Source organism: Ornithodoros turicata, chromosome 10 (genome assembly GCF_037126465.1).
Source record: "Ornithodoros turicata isolate Travis chromosome 10, ASM3712646v1, whole genome shotgun sequence".
NCBI classification, from domain to species: domain Eukaryota; kingdom Metazoa; phylum Arthropoda; class Arachnida; order Ixodida; family Argasidae; genus Ornithodoros; species Ornithodoros turicata.
Window position 1 is genome coordinate 34,478,516 of NC_088210.1, and position 24,256 is coordinate 34,502,771.

General features: G+C 45.5%; 1 protein-coding gene and 1 long non-coding RNA gene across 12 annotated transcripts in view; both read left to right on the forward strand.

The window, feature by feature from the left end:
* LOC135370001 (calmodulin-binding transcription activator 2-like) overlaps nucleotides 1–24,256 on the forward strand; it is a 195,286-nt gene that overhangs the window by 133,821 nt on the left and 37,209 nt on the right. The window lies entirely within an intron of this gene.
* LOC135370647 (uncharacterized) lies at nucleotides 10,499–13,953 on the forward strand. The gene is made up of 2 exons (XR_010415412.1): nucleotides 10,499–10,603; nucleotides 12,317–13,953. It is a non-coding gene; the product is annotated as an uncharacterized LOC135370647 (long non-coding RNA).

Below are 24,256 nucleotides of genomic sequence, written 5' to 3' on the forward strand. Positions count from 1 at the left end.
GGGTCCTTCGTTCAGTTATGCTTTTACGCTCCTGAAGTGAAACCTTGCAGAATGGCTTGCCATTTTTGGGCGTATTGCATATGAAAATGCATGTAGCTCAGAAAGTAGTAAACGGTCCTATTTGATGCTATCGCGGTGCTATCGGGCCTCTCTGTTGTCGAGGGTACGCAGTTAGTGCGAGAGGGAAAAGCGAATGAACTCCCTGAACTCATTTGCTAAGGGAATGCCAGTTTCATGAAATGCCATTTGGAGTCACCGCGTGCGGCACTGAACGAATGTCATTCGCTGGGAATGACATTCAATTTGCCGTGTTGATCGATACCGCTGAAACTGTAACCGCAAGCCGTTAGACTTTTACTGGGAACTTTTACGACGCCGGACTATAACGATGCATCGCGGAAGACAAACACTCTGCTCCAATTTATAGCTTTCAACTCAACTTACTCAACTTTCCTTCGCGCGCGTAGACATTGTGGCTCTGGAAACGATCTCCTCCAATTTCGCCCAACTGCGGGATAATTTTTTTTTTCTACTTCCCGCGTTCATCCGAAAGACTTTCAGGCCATCACTTCACTTTAATGAGTTACTGCAACCGACTATAATCGTATCGCTGTTCCGTTTTTTTTTTTTTTTTTTCGCCGACGCTCTTCTTGGTCTCGTTAATAGTTAGCGCCTGACTTTACGACTGTGTATAGGAAGTAAAAATCTCTAGGGAAGTCCCGTAATCACTTCTAATGGAACAGACAGGGAGTGTTCAAAGGGGGCCCCTACTTTGTATGGGAGCGGTGGGAGCGGATTGGAAAGTGCGCGAAGATTGCGGTTGTCTGTGTTCTTTCTTTAGGAGGACCACTATATTGCCAGTCGCACGGATCTCGAAATTCACGTTCTCGAAACAAGGAAAATCAAGGATAATGCTCGATTGCTTGGTAAGATTATATCCCGTGTTTTAAAAACATGGCATCACTATTTAACCACTCAAATTCGCCATTTAAATTCCTCGTTAAATTCGGGAAACTGATGTTACAACAGATGACAGCTCCGGTCCACACATAGGAGTGTCTGGGCCAAGCTTTCGTTGTTTCACGTCGTCGTGTTCCAAAATCAGTAGGTCACGATTCCACCTCATTACTGTCCGAGCCTCCTAGGTCCAGTTAGGTATGGCTGACCGTCGGAATGAATGGACGAGTTCAGAAAATCCCAGTGCTCTTTGCGCACGCATTGCATCCTGGGCACTTGCTGAGCGGGGGAACGAAGAATAATCCTTCACGTTTCGCTTTCGCTGACCTTGACACGTCGAGGACAATGGACCAGTAGGGGAGAAACCCAAACAGTTTGGAGGCCACCCGTTTCTTTCGTATTAGTAAACTCCCACAGTTCAAAGCGGCGCTAAGCACTCTGGGATTTTCTGAACTCGTCTGTTGTTGTGCTGCTGCTGCTTACGGGAGTGGGTCCACGTAGGGCCTTATCAGTTTCACATGCCCTTGCAATGTTCTGTGACACTGTGGCTGTTGAAAAAAAAAACGAGAGCTGATAGAACAGGGACGTCAACTGAGCAGAAGCCTGGCAAGACCGCGAACGGCGAATTAAAGAGCTGGTAAGTGAGACTTATTCGTTAATGTTAACGGGTTCCAAGTGGTTCTCGAGTTCAATTTAAGGTGCAAATAATAAAGCTGGTAACGTTAGAGCTGGGCAGGAAGCATCGGTCGGATTTGACACTCGTCTCGCTTTTGAGCGTCAAAATAGCTTTGTTTCGAGCGCGGGATGATTTTTAAAATGAATTTATATACGCGGTATTAGCCGCTTCTGCGAACTTGCTTTCGAAGCGGATCTTTTGTGAGCTGGGGAATCTCGTGGCAACACGTCACAAAGAAACGTTAGGACAGCCTTCCCTCACTCCTATTGGTTGCCGTCAGCAATCACGTGACCATGGCAACAATCAATGACCTCCTTCCTAGAAGCTCGTTTTCACGAACGTGAGGGTACGTTTCGTCACGTGCTCGTTATTGCTCAGCTCTATTGATTGGTCGCCCTGAGAATAGCTTACACAGCAAATAAACAAGTTGAATTTATCAGTCGGTTTCCACTTGAATCTAAAGTAAACGGGTCTACAGGACACTTCGGTGCACGGACATTTCGGTGGGCAAAAGCGAAAAGAAAAATCACGGCAAAGACGTTTATGCAAAATGAATGTGGCATGTTGTGTGACACTGTTTAAGTGTATGCCCAATGTAACGCTCAGTTAGCTTTTTGTGTCACTTTATTTCGATTCACTTTTAATGTACTGAAAGGCAACGTATGCACTTATGAGAGAGCGTTTCTTTGTGGAGAATTTTCGCTGATAAACGCTACGCATATAGACGCAGGATAATTTGAAGATCTCTCGTTTAGCAACGACACGGATGGACGGCTCAATTTGCGTAGAAAGCATTTTATTACAAGGTCAAGGAAGTACAAAGGTGCGGAACAAAAACCTCAGAAAATACTCTAACAGTCGGGAGAATACATACTGTGAAAAACTTCGTCTACTCCTGCCCGACGCAATAGCTTAAAAAAATCCTCAGTACACAATGAGCCCAGGTCAAACTGCTAATCTATCATTGTGTACTGAGGATGTGCTGAAGTGAATGATGATTTGTTGTTTTAAGTTATTGCGTCAAGACGGAGTGAACGCAGTTTCTTTTTTTTCTTTTTCTTTTTACAAAAAACGTCAGTGCAGTTTCCGCTTTTTAGTCGCGATTTGCGTGGTACCGGTTTTGTAAGAAAAGAGGAAAAGGGGGCATCAAAAACCCCCCAGTGCTCCTTATCTGTACAGGGAATACCAGAAGGAACAACAGCACCTCACATACACAGTGTAGGACCGCTTCCTGAGATATGGCGTACGAAGAGACCTTTCCGATGATCACCTATTCAAAGGGAATTTCCATTCCTTGCAGGATTACGCTATGGCTTCATCCGATAGAATATACTGATGATAACCTTCCCAGCGTCCCATCATACACCAGCTGTTGAAGCATACTATTGAAAAAAAAAATGCTATTAATAATAATTTCGCGGCCCAAAATTTTCTCGAAACGACCAGCTTCGCGAAGTCAGGGTTAAAATCTGTGGGTGAATTAGTCTACTTATCACTAAGCCCGATATTATCCTCACAACATTTCGTATCAAGCAGCATTGATGCGGATTATTTATATACGCTTTTGCACTTTTCAGACACGCGAAATTCTAAAGAGTGCGTGAGAACCTCATCAAGACTTGAAATCTCTAATCGGAATTCATTTCGAATTTCAGAAGTAACCGAGCTGAAACGGCTGAAACTTCTCAGTTTTATTCTAGAACGAACGGACGATGGATATAAGGCACGACGGGGGGCACTGCAAGACTGGACAATACACATAACGTGTCACGGGACGGCTTTGCAAGAATGGAGTCGAGCGTCGCAAGATGGGTGCTGCTTATCATCCCCGCTGCCATCCTCGTTGTCGCTATCGCCGTGTCGGCGTGAATTCGTATTCCAGCGTATGAAAGGTCTGGGCCAGACTAACGGCGAACTTTAGAGGACTCGCAGGGAACTGGAGAGAACCTCTACCAAACTGGAACAGTCTACTAACGAACTACAGCAAACGCGAAGGGAACTGGAGCATGCGCGTAGCGACCTTAAGCACACTGCCGAAGAACTGGAGCAGACTCGCAGCGAGCTCCAGCGGACTACTAATAAGCTGGAGGAGGCTGCTGGCGAACTGGAGCGATCTGCTAGCCGTCAGGAGCAGAATAGTCGCCGGCTGCAACACGATATTGGCAAGCTATCTAAAGACTTTAGTAACTTTCCCGTGATCCTGGTAGTAGCAGTCATATCGTGGGTACTAATTATGTACGTATGTTGCGATGGGACACAGCGGAAAGCATACTGACTCGGCGAAGTTCTGTCGAATACCACTCTCTTTTACGACGATTGTCTGTGTTGAATTGCATTGCATCGAATTTAATCCCTTTTGAAGGGTCCTCTCTATAGTGTCAATTAAACGTGTGCTCCTAGCGTATTTTTTTGGTTTTGCAATAAGTGCCTGGCATTTTGACCGAATACCTCGTCTTATTCGAATTACAGTTATTACCTTCGAAATAATTTTTTTTTGTTCCACACTGTCGCACAGATTATGGCACCTTCTGCCGCATTTTACAACATCTTCACAGGGGTACTGAAAAGGTTGGAGGGGATTTTTGTCGGTGGGCGTCCCAGCTGGGGGTTCTCTGCAAAGATGCAAACGTAGTGATCCGGGTAATTAATCCTTTATGGGTTCCATCATGTTTACACCGCAATGCCACAATGACCTCGTACGTGTACAGAGAGGGTTCGCGTGCATTCTGAGCCGACTTCAGGTGCAAGTGTTGAAAGTCTGCTGGAAAAGCTCAGAGAGCATGGAGCTACCAGAAACGAGCGGATGTGCCGATGGTAGTTCGTAACTGAAGACTTTCCGCGGATATGATATCCTTCGCATGGCTTGGAATTGTCCCTATCGCTGTCGTAAGTGCGCCATGAAGCCGTCGTGGAAACGGAAGTGGACCTAGGCTACTTCCGCCTGGCGGAACGGAAGCTCAGGCTATTTGGTCGGGGAACAAACAGCAATCTACACGATGAAAGAAGACGACGACACGGACGGACAACACGAATACAGTGTCCGCGTAGTCTTCGTGCTCTTTCGTCATGTTTAACCAACAGGCTCCCTTTGTACGCTGGATGAGCGTGGCAGTATCAGTATGTCGCAGTGTTGTACGTAGCGCCGCTACTAGTAACGGCGCTACCGTATCCGCTACTTTTTTCGGTAGCGGAGTAGAGATCGCGCTACTTTTTTAAACGGGTAACGAAAGAAGTACTTCCGCTACAAATTTGCGGTAGCGCAATCTTTGAGCGCTACCGCTACTTTCCGAGCTGGGGTTCGCGACAACTCGACTTCGACCTACCATCAAACCTCCACTCTGCCTGCCTTCGATCAAGCTGCCCGATATCACAATTCATTCTGGGAAGACCAGGCAAATAGCCGAAAGGAGGGCACAGAGGCCGTTCTCTTACAAAGAGGAAGTGTCCTCCACGTGTTCCCTATTTGGGATTAACCTTCTTGAAGGTTTCGTGCGTTGTGGGAGTTGTCTGCAAACTGACGTCACTCTATTCTGGAGCCGTCCTCGCTAGCTATGAGTCATGACATTCCACATGACATTGCACCACGTACGCTCAAGTGCTTGACAGTTGCCTTCTTGTCCGCTGCAATGGAGGGACCATGGCCTACTACAGTACAAAACAGTAGCGTGGTGTTCAGATGTCTACTATGCGCCTCGGTGGGAAAGCTTTATCTGTGCGTCAAGGAAGTCAACGTCCAATTTGAAAAAGCACACCATGGTATGTTTACCAACTTCTCGTTCCGGGCAATCCGAGTTCTTTTTGTGACAAAGCTGCTGAGCCTTTTATCGGTAGACTTGCTTTGTGCTTTATTTGTTTTAGAGGAAGAGAAAAAGATATGCAGGAAACCGAGTAGGCTTTAGTAAATCTGTAAAAAAACGGTTTTCAAAATTTTAGCCTTCAGGCAACCTACGTGTAGCCTCCATTGGACGTCGATTTATTATTTTGCGATATTGCTTTATTTTCTTATTTTAAGACGTTTGAAGTACGTCATCAACGATACTGTTTGTTTCTTTCCTAAAAAGTAGCGCATGAAGTATCGCGTTACTTTTTACGGGTAACGGTAGCGGTATTCCGCTACTTTTAGGTACGTGTAACGATATCGGGATTTCGTTACTTCATGCTCAGGTAGCGCGTATCGGTATTGCGCCACCTTTTTCGGGTAGCGGGTACAACACTGGTATGTCGTCGAAGGGAAAATATTGCGTTCTTCCTTCGAAGCTGTTTTCACAACCATTATTAGAACTGTACGCGACCCACAGCTTCCGCTTTGTTCAGACAATGTCTGCAGACCAAGTCCAAGTGGGATACTATAGATAGGCACCTGCAGAGCCACGTTTTGGGAGAGGTACGATAGTTACGAGGGCTCCTTGACATTATTTGGGGCAGTTAATGACACTCTCACCAAGGCTACCGTCCTTCACCTGCGCATAGGGTTGCCACCTTTTGTAGTGAAAAATACCGGCTGAGGGAGAGGAGGTGGAATAAAGGGAAAGGGGAAATGTTCGCGGGAAAGGGAAAGTAAGTGATGGGTGAAGACTATACAGAGAGAGAGAAAGAACGAGCGTACTGGCTGAAGACAACAATGATAATAATAATGAATAACTAAGAAAAGGACTGGTGACTACGGAGTTGGGTCTGTGTTCCCGATTTATTCAAGCTGTAGTGGAATGTTGAAAGGAAAACCCCGTAAAAGCCCGTATGAATGGTGTTGAGCCACAAATACCGGCAAAAGGCTGCCGGTATCACCTTCCTACCGGCAACCGGCAGAGCGAGCAAATAACCGGCCGTGCCGGTATAATACCGGCCTGGTGGCAACCCTACCTGCGCAGCAAGTCACGTTGGATCACGAACAGTGCGAACTTGAGCCAAATCCAAAATTGTGATTTGCACGAAAATTCCGCATACGTGAAAGAGGGCCCGATCGTTGCCTCCTTCGCCACGTGACATAACGTAAAGTCCCATTTTTCACCGGTTTCATCTCGCTCCATGCTAGTACCGGTGCTCGACAAGCACAATGTGTACATGGTCGTGGGCCGGTCCTGATCACGCATCATTGAGACGTCAACGTGCACGTGATCGTAAAAATTCGGCAGGGGCCCAAAACTCATCTAAAACTCATCTAAAACTCTCTCGAAAAAATTGCGGGTGGACGACATCCTCGTGGTCGTTGCGAACGATTTACAAATCTAAACAAACCAGATGTATTCATCCTTCTCGTCTTTTTGTTCTCTCTCTATATGCGTGTGCACGAATAATGGAATACTCGTTTCCTAATCGATTCGCTGCTCTCCGCCTCGGCTTTTCTTCGTTTCTGTCGTCCGCGTCATTTACCTCGACCCCTTTCCTTTTTTTTTTTCCCCTCGGTGGGCGAGCAGACGACACGTCCGTTATATTCGTCCTCTCGCACAACAGAAGCGCCTCCTAGCGCCGGACGTGATGGTGATGTGACACGCCACCGCGTGGCGAGAAAAAAAAAGAAACACGGGAGAAAAGATCTATCTGGATGGGAAGAAAAAGAAGGAACGGCCTAGATCATTTATTCCTGTTTCATTTTTTTTTTCTTTTCTTTTTTCTGTCCTGTCCTGTCATGTCAGTTTGTCCTTCAACCTGTGGTACTATCGTTTTTGTTTTCTATCCTTCTCTTGGGGTGGCTACGCAGAGTCAATTTCCATGAAGTACCCTTTTTGATGGACAAGGGCACCGCTATCATTGGTTGCGCTCTTTTGTGTGCCGTCGGTTAGAGGTCTCCTTCCGTGATCGACCGATAGCCCGACGTCAAAACGCTCGATAAGGAAAGAAAATGAAAAGAAGAAGAATAAAAAGAGTGACAACGACATTGGGTTGCTTGCGTGAAAGTGACAAATGGAGCAAAAGTTGTGACGCGAAGCGCCTACTGATAAGGTGAGGTGATTTCGTTTGCGTTTTTGATTATCTTCGGTTTCTGCGCAGACGTGGAATATAGATGTGGAAAAAAGGGCAGGCAAAAATTTCTCGCTCTTATTTTATATTGTGGGTGCTACAGTCGCTACAGGGTGGCCCACCAACCATGATAGAAATTCATAGTAAAATACGTAAGCCCTGGAGAGACATGCGGTCAAAGGATTTTTTTTATGCCAATAACTTTTGCTACATATTGGTAACATTTTTATTTCATTTCAATTGACGGAGAGTTAATTTCTTGAATTGAACTCCGAAATTTTCCAAGGCAACCTAACGTTTTCTTTGCGGAAATGGGTTCCCCGTAGTCATTTTACTCAGTACATAATCCGATTGCCGAAATAAACTCGCCGAAAATCCGTGGAAATGAGCCCTTGACTCCGCCTCCACTAACATTGCCTTTTTATCTTTCAAAGTTCTCTAGAATTGAGCAGGAATTGCGTCTCGTACAAAACCATTATAAGAAAACTAGAGCGGCTTATAGTTTTGCTTTTCCTTTATACCTTGGCCCGGAGGCGTGGCGAGGTGAGTTTGCACCCGGGGCAGGGTAAACGTGAAGCCCCACCTCACTGCGGTCAGAAGCTCTGTAAACAAATAAAACGCTCATTCGCACGGCCGAGATCGTAAATTCAAATTCTCTTCATTCCTGCTTTATACTGTACGAACTATCTGCCAGGGCTTGTCGTTCGGCGCACTCTCTGGGGAGAGGACCCGGGGGCTGCCCCCCCCCCCCCCCCCCCCAATCGCTACGGCCCTGCTGGCCCTCAAAGACCTTTACGAATCATTGACTTTCGCCCGGAATTTTGTCAAAGTTCGACAGCACTTTTCCACTCTTTCAACCATCGTGACAGCGATGCAAGAATAAATATTCGAGGATCAGTGTCTAAACACAGAGTAACATCAACAAGCAGGGCCATTGTACTTCGAATAGCATCACGCACGCCCTCTCTCGGCTCTCTCCGGAATGCAATGGCCGCCGGTGCCTTTGATTCCGTATGGCGCCGCTTTTTGCCTCCACAAAGTTTGCGGAGACGCGATTTAGACCAAATTGCGGAAGGCTGAGGAAAGATTGGATCACGGAAAGTGTTTTCGTGTCGGGTTTTAGAAACGAGGATTTCTCGTGTGAACGCTGCGCTGCCTGGAATACAGAGAGTTCTGAAGACGTGCTCGCAAAAATAGAATGGCGATGTGGAATGAACGACACGGTATTCCCGTTGGGCCACAGTTTCGTCGTATATGTTAGATTACATTTATACTATGAGCGTTCCTCAATTTCTTTTTTTTTTGGGGGGGGGGGGGGGATTGCAAAGAGTAGTGCCATCATCTACGGGGGGTGCAAGAGGGGGCAATTTCCTTCCCCCAGAACCCGCCTGGAGGGGCGCTAAAAAGACACCTTTCGTAAAGTCCCTGGGACTTTAACCTTTCGGGCAGGAAGAAATCGCTCTAGGACGACAGAAGAGAGAAGGAAAATCAAGAATTCGGGGGAGGGGGGGGGGACAAATTTTGTGCAAAGTTTCGCTCCTAGCAAAATGTTTCTCCGAACGGGCTCGTAGGTAAGGTTGAGCGAAATGATGCCAACGTCTGAGTATAAATCGTGAAGACGAGCGAGCAAAGTTCGTGCAGGTACCACAGGTGACCTTGGAGCTCCACGGGGGCAGGGGTGGGGGACATTCCGCGTCTCTTTCTTGCCCTACACATATTTCGAATACCTGAATATGCGCTAAATATCCACGACGATAGTGGAGGAGCACAAATGTGTTACGGTGTTGGGTACGCAGCTGATCATGACTGTGATTATGGGCGATCATCACGAAGACCGTGAGGAAGGTTACGACGGCGACGACGATCCTCTGGACAGTCATTATGATAGTGATCACGAGACTCGTTATGTGGGGCGGGGGGGGGGGGGGGATGCGTTGCAGGCGATGATGATTTTGCGGGAGGACGGTGACGACCATGACATCCATTGTAATGGTGATAATGACAGTCATTATGGGGAGGGGGAACTATGTTCATGACTGTGATGGCGTGTAGCAGGAGGATTGTCGTGATCGTGACGAACTACCGACGACGTCGTGCGGCTCACGCGCGCGAGCGTATCGCGCTGTCCACCAGCGCAACTAACGACGAATTTGGGTGGTCATTTCTTGGCAATACGGCCTAGCGTTCGGAAATTTCTAGGTCGGGGCCCGAGCTGGAGCACGTGACCGTCGCCACCGGAACAGTGCCAGGAATCTAGCGCTTTTAGGTTTAGGTTCAGTTTCGCCCGGTCCCTTGTATCACGCTAGGGGCATCGCGGTCGCTCGTCTTCGGATTTCGTCGTCTGCTAAATCACGTGAACTTCGACGTGCGGGCCAATGAGGGCACTCGCCACCGTTGCACTGCGGATGTGACGACACCGGATATAGTTGGGCAACCCGCTGCTCGGTCGTTTGGAGACCGGTCGAAAAAAAGTGCTCGCTGGCAAATCCCGGGCACTCGGAAAGCGCCACGCGAACATGACTCCTCGGGATCTGGCAAAAACAGTTGCCAGGAAATGACCACCCGAATTCGCCGTAACAGGATAAACCTTGTCAACCCAAGGACCGGATGAGTCTCAATAAAATAAAAGAAGGAGGGAATGCGGTGAAAGCCCAGATATTACATCAATAGTGACGGCAAACCTACCAACTTGGTGTCTGTAACAGGCCGAACAACAGCCTGCAGGGTTTGGAGATGTTTTAATTCGGAGAAGTCTGCTGTCCAGTCCGGTCAGGGTTGCTTGGAGATGCTCTCAGTGATACCGTCCGCGAGACAAGAACATATCTCGCTGTGTGAAGTCGCGCCACTTGAAAGGATCAGCTCAAGTTACTTATCGCGTATGCGAAGCCATTATCATTGAAGTGAACGACGAGCCTTGAAGTGGTTTCCGCAGAGGTAGTACGGCAGCATTTCGGAAACGGCAGGAGAAGACTTAATGCCAGCGTCTACGATGTAACGAAGGATAAGGATTAAGTAAGTGAAGATTTGCATTAATGCACCTTGCGTCCTCGTTTCTTTGATCATGCATGACAGGGCTATTGTGTTACGTACTATACCCTGCTATGTGACTATGTATACACCACGCACCTAGCTTGAACCCCAAGTCGAACTATAGCTGACAAAAAATCGTACAGACGACGGCTCAACGTACGCGAAATATTGTCGCGAGATATGTCTATTGCATAGCCAATAATGGTACTTCTCGCTCGAAGTGTCTTTATTTTGCGAATATGATCAAAAAAGTGAACGAAGCGGGTAATGCGATTTTTCTGTAGAAAAGTCTTCAATGATCATCGAAACCAAGGGCCACCGAACATGCGCGTGGCGCCATCTAGAATGTAGTGCGTCAACCTGTCAGAGAGCATTGAATCCAATGCTGTTTGAGAAGTTGTCACGCTACACGCTAGGTGGCGCTACGCACATGTTCAATGGCAATTTGTTTCGATGATCATTGAAGACTGCCCGTGTGACAGGGGTAAGACGCGGTAGCAGGGTGAATTCGGCGAATTGGGAGTGGGCATCTCGGTCATTCGGCCGGTTGGTACAACACATTTGGAGTTGAAAGGATTAAGGCTGTCTCCGGGCCTTCAATGCATTCGGCGAGTTGGGAAGACACCGCAATATACTGAGTGAAAACCCCTCGGTAAATGCGCTTACCAGTGCGAGTTGTGACACGAGCATGTTGCGGGAACACGGTGATACGCTTCTTGCTTTATACGAACACGTTCGACGCTCACAAGAAACAACATTCCATAAGCCGATCACGGACCCTCCGTGGCCTGCAGACGCCCCGACTAAACTTGTCCTCGCCGAAGGGCGCTCACTGATTGGGCTTTACGGAGTGACGTTGTCTCCTATATCCAGAGAGGGAATTCCGGCATACTCTTTCTCAACATCCGCCATCTGCTGTTGTCGTGCATTACATCAAATTGCGCAGAAACTATTGCGTTAACTCGCGTCGGATTTTCGGTCTTATTGCCGGTGATAACGAGGATTAAAACGGCAATATAGACCTCTGCCGAAAAAACGTCACCGTGACGTAATCATGACGTTGGTAGACATAGCGATACCGAAACAGCCCGAACGGAGAACACCGCCGTTTCACTAAGCCGTTTTCCTCCACGAAAGTCAATAAGGATCGCTTCTTTGTATTAAAGGAGGTGTCCGGACAAAAAAAGAAAGAAAAAACGCTGTTCAATTGAACGCAATTGATCAAAATTGATCAAAACTCAGTGCAATTGAAGGTGCAATCGGAATATAGTGGGTGCCTAAATTTCGTGCAACCGGAATATTTTCTTTGGAAATATGGGTATTGCTCATGCCGAAGAAAATGGCTGCATTGTTTGTGAACTATGCCAAACACGTTTACATGCGCCAGCTTTATAGGTCCACATTCAGATCCTTATCCTCGGGCGCCTGCACCCGTTCCCGTGCCATTTACTCGTCTCTCCACGCAGCTGTTACGGACGGACATAACGGCCGTGGGCTTTGGCGGGCCCTGTATAGCTATCGCCTTAAAAGTCGCTCGTTTCGCGCGATAATTTCGTCTTTCTCGGATAAAGTCACTCGACAGGATGCACAACGCCATAAGTGCGACACGTACGGAAAGGAAGTGAAGTCAAATTTGAGCCTGGTAAACTGCATTTAGAGCTCCAAACTGACAAGGGTATATTTCCTTCGTTTCAGAAGCATAAGCGAGCCGAAACTCTTTCTACGGAACCAACCACTTTAAAATATTCTTCGCTAACGAGCGATGGAAGGAAGACGCGACCGAGCCCGCTCAGTACCAGACAACATGCAGAGGATTCAAAGAATGCAGCCGAGAAACACGAACAGGAAACGAAAATGGGTGCTGGTTACCATCCTGGTTGGCGTTTTTCTCGTTGGTTTCGTCGGTTTCGCGTTCTTTTTGGCCCTTCAACGCGTGGACGCCCTGCGACAGACTACTGCAGAACTGGAGCGCACCCGCAGCGAACTGAAGGAACCGGCAAGAACCCTGGACAGCAAGAACCCTGCTGCGGAACTGTAGCAGACTACCAGCAACCATGAGCGAGCTCGAACTGGAGCGGGCTACTGTAGCGAACTGCTTGCATATGCTTACCTCGTCCCGATAATAGCCACCGTTTTGTGCTTACTGATCATTACTCTGGTGGTAGTGCGCTCACGAGAGAGGCTAATGTTGATGATGACTATAAGAACCATTATGACGGTTATCATTATGATGATGAGGACTATACGTTGATGACGAGGAGGAGGAGGAAATCGATGATTATGACGCTGATGACGATGCACATGTCCAGAGGCCGGATGCGCAGGGACTAAAAGCAAAACAGTTTTAGGCGCCTTAAGAGGGCACTGAAAACTCTCTGCTAGGCATTTATAGCCATCATTACAGGAGTGTTCTTTAAACTCAATTGAATCGAAGGAAAAGGATGAGAGACTGTGCAAGCCTGGCGCCGGTTTAGAGCTGTTCCAGGCAACACCTATAGGACAATTTCCGAAGCAATAGCAAACGAGCAGCCTCTCCTCATTTCTATCTATCATCTCAAGTTCAGAATTGTGCATTGCTGACAGCGAGAGCTCAACGGCCACTGATTGTACCGGAGCGTGTCTTGTACATGGGAAGGTTCGAACATGATAACTTTCTGGGAGAATCGTAATGTGCACTGTGGTCAAAACGAATGACGCTTTTTTTTACCAAGCCGTGTTCAGTGCTTTATCTGTGTCGTCCCTTATCGTCCCACCTGCACTGAGGGTTTTATCGCTTTTAGTACGCTTCACCCAACCAGGCCAGTCTTTAACCTCATTGAACTTTACCAAGCTCTTCGCAAATACTATGAGTTCCGCGAGCGATACATGTGACATGTATAACGTTTATGGAAGAACGCTTTCATTCCGTGAATATTGTAAAAGAAGACAATGACGATACAGCTAAAAAATGTCGATGTTCTCACTAACATCAGACAATGCCTGCTTAGTGTAATTGTAAAATTCGATATATCGATAATACGAGAAAAAAAAATGTAAACCTGTTCACCCGAGAGAAAAAATAAATGAATAAATAAAACGAAAACGAAGCAAAAAGAAAGGTTAGGAAGCAAGTGAGCTGGTGATAGTGATGCATATTGAAAACCGCGAGACAATATGAACACGAGAGCTGTGTGTTGTCTTTTTGTGTGTGTGTGTGTGTGTGTGTGTGTGTGTGTGTGTGTGTTCCTAGTTTTCAATATGTAAAAGTAAAAAGTCGACGTCGCCATTCAATTGAGCTGTTCAGTGTCATCTATGTTCGCCTGAGAGAACAAGAAGAAGAGCTCTACCACCTTGACGGTATACCCAACACCTATGGCCCCGACAATCGACGTCACTGATGACGTCATCGTTTCTTTCACGTCATCTGCGACGAAGAAAAAGATGATCGGAGACAGCTAGCACTCTGAACTCATCTGCGCGCTGTCGCTGTCGTTATTAATTTCGCGTCTTCCTTTCTTGCGCGGCTTCCATTTCGCTTCTTTCCATTCCGCCTCTTCTTCCGCTATCTTGAAGATAAGCCTCGCGCATGTTTTTTTTTTTTTTTTTGAAATGTAGCAGGCAATGGAAAAAGATAACGAATCGATCGACTCCCGGTCTTCAAAATTGAAACCCGAACATTCTTTACTTCCTGGGACATGGAACGAAACGTGGGAATGTTGATCTAATCTCTAGTAAGCGGGACGCCTGCTTGAGATAGAATGGGAAAGTCGTATATTAGGCTTAACACGGTCAAATTCCTTTATGCGAAGAAACTATAAGAAAGGACTATAAGAAACTATACGACTGTATTCCCTCGCGTTTGAACGAGAGCCCTGTCCCTTGAGCTTTAGTATTTGTATTACGTGGAGCATTGGGTCAAGTTCGCCGAAGGTTGTGTAAAGCAGCAGAGATGCAATCTCAGAAAATTTATCCGTATTCGATAGCGTGAGCCCCCAGTACTCTTGTGTCACAATTTTCGTCCCAATGGCGCTCATTGTTTTTTTTTTTTTTTTTGAAAATTGAAAATGAAAATTACGGGCAACACTGTCTCGGATTTGCCACCAAACGCGCATTGTTCGTCAAGTACGGCGGCAAAACTCCATTGCATGCGCGTAACACTGGGTCTAAAACAAAAGAAGTCGGCTACGTAGTCATCACGAGCAGCAAGCCAGTCGGGAACATAGATCACTGTTGCTCGACAAATTGGGGATTATTTCCCACCAGACGTCGCCCCGAGCCGTTTTACCGTAAAGTACCTGAATTGGGAATTCCAGTCCAGGAGCTTTATTTTACCGCAATCTTAGTTAGCAAATTTCTTCCCGGTGGTCTCACATCGGTTTCATCCATGAACCTATTTAAAACAGCTGTCTGTGATTATGTTTGTCCAAGTGTGAAATTTCCTAACACAGCAAGTTCTTATTGCTATCATGTTGCCTCTAACCTTTTTACGGTCCACATCCCTCTGTAACGCTTCTTGCCCTGAGGGTAAATAAATAATAATAAAAAAAAATATTTGGCGTTCCTCGTCACATGTATGACTTGTTCTGCCTGGTTTACAAGCAAACAGCTGCTAAACCACGCCGCCAAACCACGCCGCCGACATAACCTGTCTGTCTGCTCCAGTTCACACATACGGCGACACGATACTACGCACGATCGCTGCGCGATACCATGATAGTGGTGGTGTCAATGTCGAAATGGGTGTTCTAACTAGGGTTCCGCTTTTATTTTTGACCGGATTCGGCGTATATTTTTCGGTGTTTATTGATTTTCACGAAATCGGCGTTTTTCGATGTTTTTCCTTGCGTGTACATGGTTTACCTGACAGCTATCGGCGAATAGAAATCGCACTGTAATGTCAATGCTGTGCGTCTAACGCCAATAACAACAATCATCGTATTTCCACGGTCCCTATCAAGGGACCGTGGTATTTCTGTAAACGGTCATCAACAAAGTAAACGGACATTTTTCACAACCACCGTATTTCTGTATGGTTTTCTGACTTGCAGCATGGGCAGTTTCGTAAAGCAGGCTTCACCTCATGCAGAGAGGCTTCAGGTGAAGCCCACTTTCGGGAGATGTCGTTTGTATTCGGCGAATAGTCGGATATTCGGAAATCCGAATATTGGGCATTCGATTCGCGAATGAATCACTTCTATTAACTGATATTTGATTCGAATTCGATAACTCGAATATCCGCACACCCTTAAAAATAAGGGATTCCGTGAAATTCCGTGCGAACGAAGGATTCCGCGATATTTCGCGGAAATCCCGGGGCCTTAGTTATCGCTTATCGCGATTAAATTTACAAAGACTTGACCTTCCGGGGCGACGTAATCTGGTCCATGTGCCGTACATCAGCGTGAGCAAGATCTCATTTCTCTCTGAAAATTCGTCCACCGTCTGAACACTTCTTGGACTCTCTGATGAACTTGAGGGGTTTCTAAAGAGGGTGTGCATATCAAAGCGCGGCAGATACCACGTTGTTTGTCGCGCAAACCGTCGCAATCAAAAACGAAAAGATTTAGCTCCGCAGCTTCCCCGTAATGATACCGATACGGTCGTTTGAAAAAAAAAAAAAATTGAACATAATAACGAACATAAAAGTTAACAATACAAATTCATAATAAAAATAAATAATAGAAGTAAAATTGAATAATACATTTTAATGTTTTTATAATATATATATATATAACATTATATTATAATGTTTTACATTATAATGGTTAATGTTACATAATAATGTTTTATTACATTTTATAACATATAATGTTTATATATAATATGTTTATATAATGTTTTTATAATATATATAATAATGTTACAAATAAAAAGATGTGCCTAGCGATTTCAAGCGATAAAAATGTTTCTTTATTTAAAGGTCTGTCCAGTATTGTGCAAAGCTGCTGGGGTTACGCTTAGAATTCTTAGAGAGCCGTGGACAGTGCTGTCTTATCTTTCTTTTTTTTTTTTTTTAATTTCACGATGTCTTCTTTGTCTGCTTTCATTTGCAGGGGCATCATATGTCCTCTCTGAACCTTCTTGCCAGTTGCTATATACAGTAAGGAATCCCATTTAGTATACGGTCAGACCCTCCTCTCACAGTCTGTCGCCCATATTTACGGCTCCCTTCGCAGATGGTCGTTCCTTTAGCGGCAGCAGATGGAAGATACGGCTTCTTCTTTGTCTTTCGTTGGATCGTTATGCGGCTTAATGAGATCCCGTCGTTTGCTCCCCTGTACACACGCAGTCTTCGGGGAAAATGGAAAACCGTGTTGTCATTAGCAACAATATAACGTTAACGAACACATTAAACGAGCAAGGGATGCGGTATAGAAGAAAGAAAAAAAGGAAATTAGTTGCAGTTGTGCACAGCTGGTTGCTTGAGCTGTTAAGAACACGTACGCTTCGGTAAGCGCTAAGGCCCAGTTGGTTTCTACTAGTTACCTAATGCTATACTATCTTTTGCCACTGGAGGAACTACTGCAAGATCCACAACTAACTTCTAACCTACTTACTGTATCAGCCAAACGCTCACGTGAGCAGGATGAACCTCATTAGTCACTGCGTTAATTTACTTAACTAAGTTAACTAGTTTGCTCGTTACTTTTATCACATTAATTTTGAGTACTTCGTAGAGGCGAGCTGGTCACTTCGTATGGTATTCGAACTTTGCGCTAACATTGCATAGTGGTTGAGGCAATTAAACGTAGGACAAACAACACGAGCCTCACAACGTCGAGTTGCATACTTCAATTGAATTGATGGCAGTTGAAGTTAAGGCACCACCAGTGGGATTAGGGTTGCCACCAGGCCGGTATTATACCGGCACGGCCGGTTATTTGCTCGCTCTGCCGGTTGCCGGTAGGAAGGTGATACCGGCAGCCTTTTGCCCGTATTTGTGTCTCAAGACCTTTCATAGGGGCTTTTACGGGGTTTTTCCCTTCAACATTCCACTACAGCTTGAAGAAGTCTGGAGCACAGACCCAACTCCGCGTTCACCAGTCGTTTTCTTAATTATTCGTGATTATTATAATTATCATTGTTATTCATTAAGCCTTGTGTTCGGAGGGGACAAGATCAGTGGTTGTGCGAAGCTGCTGGTGATTGTTTCGAGCCAGCTAGAACTTAGGCCGTATACAACCATCATGTACTCACCTACTCATCACCTACTCACCCACGTAATGCCCTTTTAGGGCTTTTGGGCTATGAATAAATGAAATGAATGAGATCTCCGCCTGCAAAGAAGGGTTTGTCTGCGTCGATGCGTTTTTCAAAGTATGTGGCAGTCCAATCCGGTTGCTCCAATACGATCCAGTGTAGCGCTCAAGCCTGTTTATTGCAATTTGTAACATCAATGATCCAGCCACACACAGGAACATATGTTTCCTCGTATTATCTTGAGCGATCACGCTTGCTCTTTCTCTCTTTTTCTCTCTCTCTCTCTCTCTGTGTGCTCGTTCACCCCTCACCCACTTCCCTTTCCCGCGATCCTTTCCTCCTTTTCCTCTATTCCACCTCCTCCCCCTCAGCCTGTATTTTTCACTATGAAGGTGTTGAGGGTGAGTGCGTTTCCCCCGTGTATCCAATGGCGTGGCTTGGTACGTTGGAGAGAGGGGGTGGTAACACATCTGACTGGCAGTCAGAGGGTGTGGGTTCGAATCCCACTGCTGGTGACTTTTTTTTTTTTTTTCAACTGACATCATTCAGTTGAAGTACATAACGGTAACAACACACACTGTACAGTGAAGCCTTATGTGCTGTACACAATTATGAGAGAAATGGAACTGCATACTGCCAACACAAGCTATTTTCGGCAGCTTGTAGTTTGAATTTTAAAATGTGCTCTGCCCATCCCTGTTCGCTGCCCGAGGACTGCCAACGAGATTGCCATCCTTTCCGGCAGCACATTCAGCAGTTTCTTCTCTCTCTATTTTTTTTTTCTTCTTATATATGATCTAATCTCATTCTCTTTCCTTTGTACTGCACTCGGTTTTCGTCGGCGCAAATCCGCCAAGAAAGCCACGGTACAGCGAGGTTTAAACGAAGCAGTGTTCTATTAAGTTTCATTTCTGGCAGAGCTCCAACTCGATATTAAACCACGAGGAAAGAAGAAACGAGGACGAGAAAGCTCCGAGTCGTGAGAAATGTCTTAAGAAGATTGGAAGTTTGGCTAAGTGCAGAAAACGATTCTGCTCATATCTGCACAGTTTCGAAAGTGCACGGTGCCACAGAAAAACGGCATTAGAAAGAAAGAAAAAATGGGCTCCTATTGGTGAGCTTAGGCAGAGCCTACATTGCTCACTATAAATAGGGTTGGTTATGATACTAGGGCTTTTGTGGGACATTTCGGGTCATTGCCTTTGTAGTTCTGCAAAATAAATCCGTGTTTTTTGAGGAGGGACTGCCGGTTTACAATAAAGGTTAAATTCATCAATCCCTGTTATTTTATTTATTTATTTATTAATATTTGTTTTAGCCTCCGTAGGGGGCTGGAACCAGCAACAAAAAGCCACTGCATCTGTCTTGACGAGGTCACTGGTGTCATGCAGCAGTTGCCGCGTCACGTGCATTTCAACGAAAAACAACTCACGGGTCACACAACCACTATACAGAAAGGAAAAAATATTAATCTCACACTTAAAGTATTGACGAAGGCTAATTACACTGCTGAGAAAAGTGTTTTTAGGCAATAAAATATTTTAAAATTTTCACACAAACTTTCACTCCGGATCATTCCTTTTCACTTTAAAATTGGGGTTCGAAGGATCGTCGCATCCTTTTTCACGTTAGCGTAGTGGATGTTACACGTTAGCGTAGTCGGCTTCTGTCTTCTGTATTTTGTTTATGTTAGCGTAGTGATTAAACTTGTTTTCCTCGACAGAAAATAAGATACGTCTATGTCTTAGAGCCTGAAATCCATTTAAGTCATTCATTAAGTGTTAATTGAAATCGAAACATTAAAGCTAACATTGGTGAACCCCACAGAAAGGGGTTGTAACTACGCGATAGGACCTTTCCCTCTATAGGTTTGAAAAACAACGCACCACACCAACCAAGTGTGTGACTCTGTAACGAGGGGGAAAAAAAGTATGCCAATCTTGCCAAAAAAAACTAAAACAAAACGAAATGGACAGGCGAGGTCTGGAAACGAAGTGGCTCTTAAGGGATTTGATGAATCGCAGCCAGTCGACGAAGAAATGGGATTTTCTGCTAAAGAGTGTGTCCTCGTTCTCTGTCCAGGGTGTGCTCACCGTAGGAGTGTTCTTATCGTGCTACGAAGGCACAGAGAGGGCGCCACTCAACTACCACATTTTTCTCTTTTCTTTTATCGCCCCGCTTCTTCTATTGGTCTTCCTTGAAGAGATTACTTATATAAACTTGTAGCGGCAGAAAGAGATGTAATTGTGGGATGATTACTTTTGGGACTCCTGCTCCGCTCGTGACCTGATAAATGTTATAGAGCGAGAAAATGGAGTCTTTCCTATGTGTTCTTCTTTCTTTTTTCTTTCATCTTGTGTTTGTGTGTGTGTTCTGCTCGGTCGATCTGAACTAGAGGGCTTCGGGAATGCGTGACAACCTAAGATTTGGAGAAGTTAAAATAAAGTGTTGTTGTTGTTGTTGTTGGAGGGCTGCAGGAAGCGTGTGGAGCTACATGGAGCGTAACTGTTTCGTTTGTGACACGTATACGGATGATTTTGAAAAGTACCCCGTATGTCAATTTATACTGCGAGAATACTTTTGCTTGCGTTAGAATTCTGTTCAGTCAGTCAGTCAGTCAGTCAGTTGGCGCAGTTTTTGTTCTCAGAACTGCGTGAAAAACGTCAAAGTAAAATCATCGTGCCCAGTCTTCTATCCTGGTACCGCGCCAGCTAGCTAGTTATCGCACTAGATCTTATAGACCAAAGTTCATACGAATATACCAGCTCCCGTGGTATAGTGGTTAGGATGGTCGCTTTCCACGTCAAGACTGGAAGGTGACACGGGTTCGAAACCCGTCACAGGCTGGTGCTGTCTGAGGTTTTCCCTGGGTTTTCCCAAAGGCTTTCCAGACGAATGTCGGCACAGTTCCCCCTGATGTCGCCCCAGGACGCATAATAACCCCTCTGTCTCCCACTCCTTCCTGCTGTCCTCTCTCCATCTATCCACGTCTGTACGCCGCTCATAACCACAGTTGCTTCGCGGCGCTAACACGAAATTAAGAAAGAAAATCGTATGAAAATGTTGACTTGCGCGACCCGAATTAACAAGGCGGGTGGCTGAACGGATATTTTTCAATTCATTAATGTAATGGCAAGAAACATTAGCGAGCAGCGTAACTATCATTGTGCATGGGACTTGGACGTTCCGTTTGCTCATAGCATGAGACGGATAAACTTGTGAGGTTGCGATGTCCCAATTATTACGCTGCACAGAAAAATACGCTTCGACGCTGGACGTGAATTTCGTATTGAGCGCTATATATATTCTACACGTCAGCAGAGGTTCCACGCAACATACTAACCCCGCCCATTCCCGAGGCGACCGGTGTACATGCATGATATGCAATTATAAACGAAAAAATAAAATAAAACAGCGGTGGTTTTACAAGGACAAGCAGTGCTACTCATTATTATGCTTTGTGAATACCAGGTGCCCGGTTGAAGAAAAAATCGTTTTGGAATATGCATATCGATTATCTTCTGCACCTGATCAATTTTTCGATCAAGGGGTCGGTTTTGACATTGAGTTAGTGTGCTTAATGTGTTCTTTCTTTCTTTCTTTCTTTCTTTCTAGATTTCACTGCGTCAGTCGTTCCTAAATACGGATGAGAAACTACAGTCTTATCTTCTTATCTTATATTAAGCTCACGCTTAACTCTAAACTATAAAACTGCGCTTCTTGCCACAATTATTGCGAGTTTCCCTCTTACAAACGTGCCGCCGGAATTACTTACGACACAGCTTTTTTTCAATTGATTGATTGACCAATTGATTGTTTATGCTCCTCCTGCCGGCCATCCGAAGCACTCCAACGATGCACTAAAAGAAGCAGACGATGAAGTTTGCAGACGACGTTTCTGTCATGTTCTCGCTTCGTCGCACTTGCAATGTCTCATCGCGGCGCTTCGAAAGACGTTCATACCCGACGATATCGGACGGCCGCACACATGAAATCTGGGCAGAAGTCACGGCAAAAGAAGCCAACGGAAGACGAAAACAGAAACGCTTCGGAGCAATCATGCGGCCAAGTCAGCAATCCGAAACAGCCCTTTTCTGATCCATTCCAGTTTTTCGTGTGTCTGCTTTTGATCGACTTTCTTCTCGTAAACCTTCCGCGATCCCGCTTTTGTGATTCGTCCGCAATCCATTTTTTTTTTTTTTTTTTTTTTGCGTGTCTTCTCTTACCCAGCTTTGTGTTCCTGCGCCAATCCAATTTCTGTGTTTGCGTTTCTGCTTTGTACACGCGGCATTCGTGCGAAATGAAATGCCCCCCGGTTCGGCTGTCTAATGCAGAATAGACGACGCGGGTTCGCCGGTCTGATAATCTGTTCATCCCACTTGGGCACGAAGAGTTACATTATCGTCAAATGACATTCGGATCTCGAATGACATTATTTGCGAAGCTCGTGACACACGTCATTTTCGAATGACATGAAACGCTATGATTTCGTTGCGGTCCACTCATTAAGTAAAATGTAGGTGCGCTATCTTAAAAAAATTAAACCTACTTAAACGTGTTGAAAATGCACGTAATATTCTGAAATATAATAACATCGAGTGGGTCTTCATGTATAGCAGTTCTGATGTATTTGAATAACATTGTCAGTTAACGTATTTGCCAACCGGTTCAGAGTCCAAAACAAGCAATATGGCGGTAGCTCAAGTTCTTTTGCTGTGGTCGCTGAAACTTTCTAACAACTTGGGACTTTCTTCGTCAAAAGATGTTTCAGAAAACTCAAATTTTATCGAATCACATTGTGTTGTACGGCAGAAAGGGTTTTATGCAAATTAATATTGTCACTCTGCGCTAACAATGGGAGCGAGAGTATAGGCATTTCATGGGTGAATGAGTTGTGGCGAACTCAGTAAGCAGAAAATGGCGTTAAGGCAAATGCCATCCGTTAACACTGTCCGTGTGGCACCGCACGAATGACATCACAAGCTCACTAAGTACTTAATGTCATTATTTGTGCCCCTGTGGCAGGGATACTACTCATAAAAGTGGCCTTCCACGGGTTGCTTTCGCAGCAACTAGCTCGAGAAAGCGCTCAATCACGTGGTGACACCTATATCCTGTTCCGCTGTAGCAGTGTGCTTCCTATGAACAATCTAATCCTGGCACACTAGCGACAGACTAAGCCACACCAAGAGGTCGAAAGTTATACTATATGTCTTCTGCAATGTTTCCGACTTAGCAGAAGACAGTTTTCGGTTCAGTCTCCTCCCGTGAGAAGTTCTAGTGAATGCTTTTCCCGATGACCGACGCTGATTCATGCCTTCTGGGGAAAGAACCGATCGACCCGGATTGCTCATTCGTTGTTGCGAAGCGGCACATGATGTCATCATCTATCACGCATGTCTGACTCTCAGTCGTGCTATAGATCTCCGCTTATATAGCTACAGTTGTATCGCGGACGCTAAAAAGGAGTGAAAAAAAAAAAAAAACTTCCGCGAAATCATTTCAGTAACCGTTTTGATAACTGTATTTGACGTCATGTTTTCTGACAAAGGATCGCCTGCTGTCAAAAAAGAAGTATAAGAGCCGGTTCGCAAAGAGGGACTTCAACGGCAAACATTTCGTCAAGAAAATCATCTCGTGTATTCGAGGCATGATAGATTCGAAATCGTTGACGCGATCGGATCCTTCAGCGTTGTTTACTCAGCCTTTGTTGGGAGGTTTCCAACCGTTTTGTAACCTGTCATGATGCGTCTGACTTTGCCGCTTGAGCAGCATTTCTTGAAAGAAATGTAAAGGGAAAGATGTAAAGGAACGCCTTGACGACCGGAAAGTAGTTACATGAATGGTGATGGAACTATAGTGCCCTCTGCTCAGCCTTTCGATGTCGACGTGTGTAAACATCAATAAATCTCGACATGTAACGCGCGTGAACGGTGATTGCATCTTTTGTCAGTGTCAGATAAGTCGCAAGCGATCGATTAATTCCACGCGTCGAGTGTTTTGCGCGAGCTATATCCCAAGCAGCACAATGTACTGAAAGTCGGGTGCAACAGGGGTGGACGGTATGTGTCTTATCAATGTTCTTTAGTTTCACGAGTCTGTTCAAGGCCTTCCACCTACCCGTCCACCCCTGTTGCACTCGACTTTCAGTACATTTTGCTGCTTGGGATACGGGATATACTCGCGATACGCGGGAAAAGCGTACTTTACAGGCTGCGTGTAGCTCTCGGAGGGTGTTCTGACTACCGTTTTTTTTTTTTTTTAAGTGTCACCTGGTTTCTGCAGGAATGCAGACGTAATGATACACGCCGCGTAGTTTCTTTAAAACCACTTAATCGCATTTTGCATGTGCCGAACAAATTGCGCAATGTGTGCAATGAACATTGGAACATTGTGTGCAATGATGACCTTGCATAAGGTAGCCGAATTTTTGTGCTCTATAAAGGGACCTTTGGG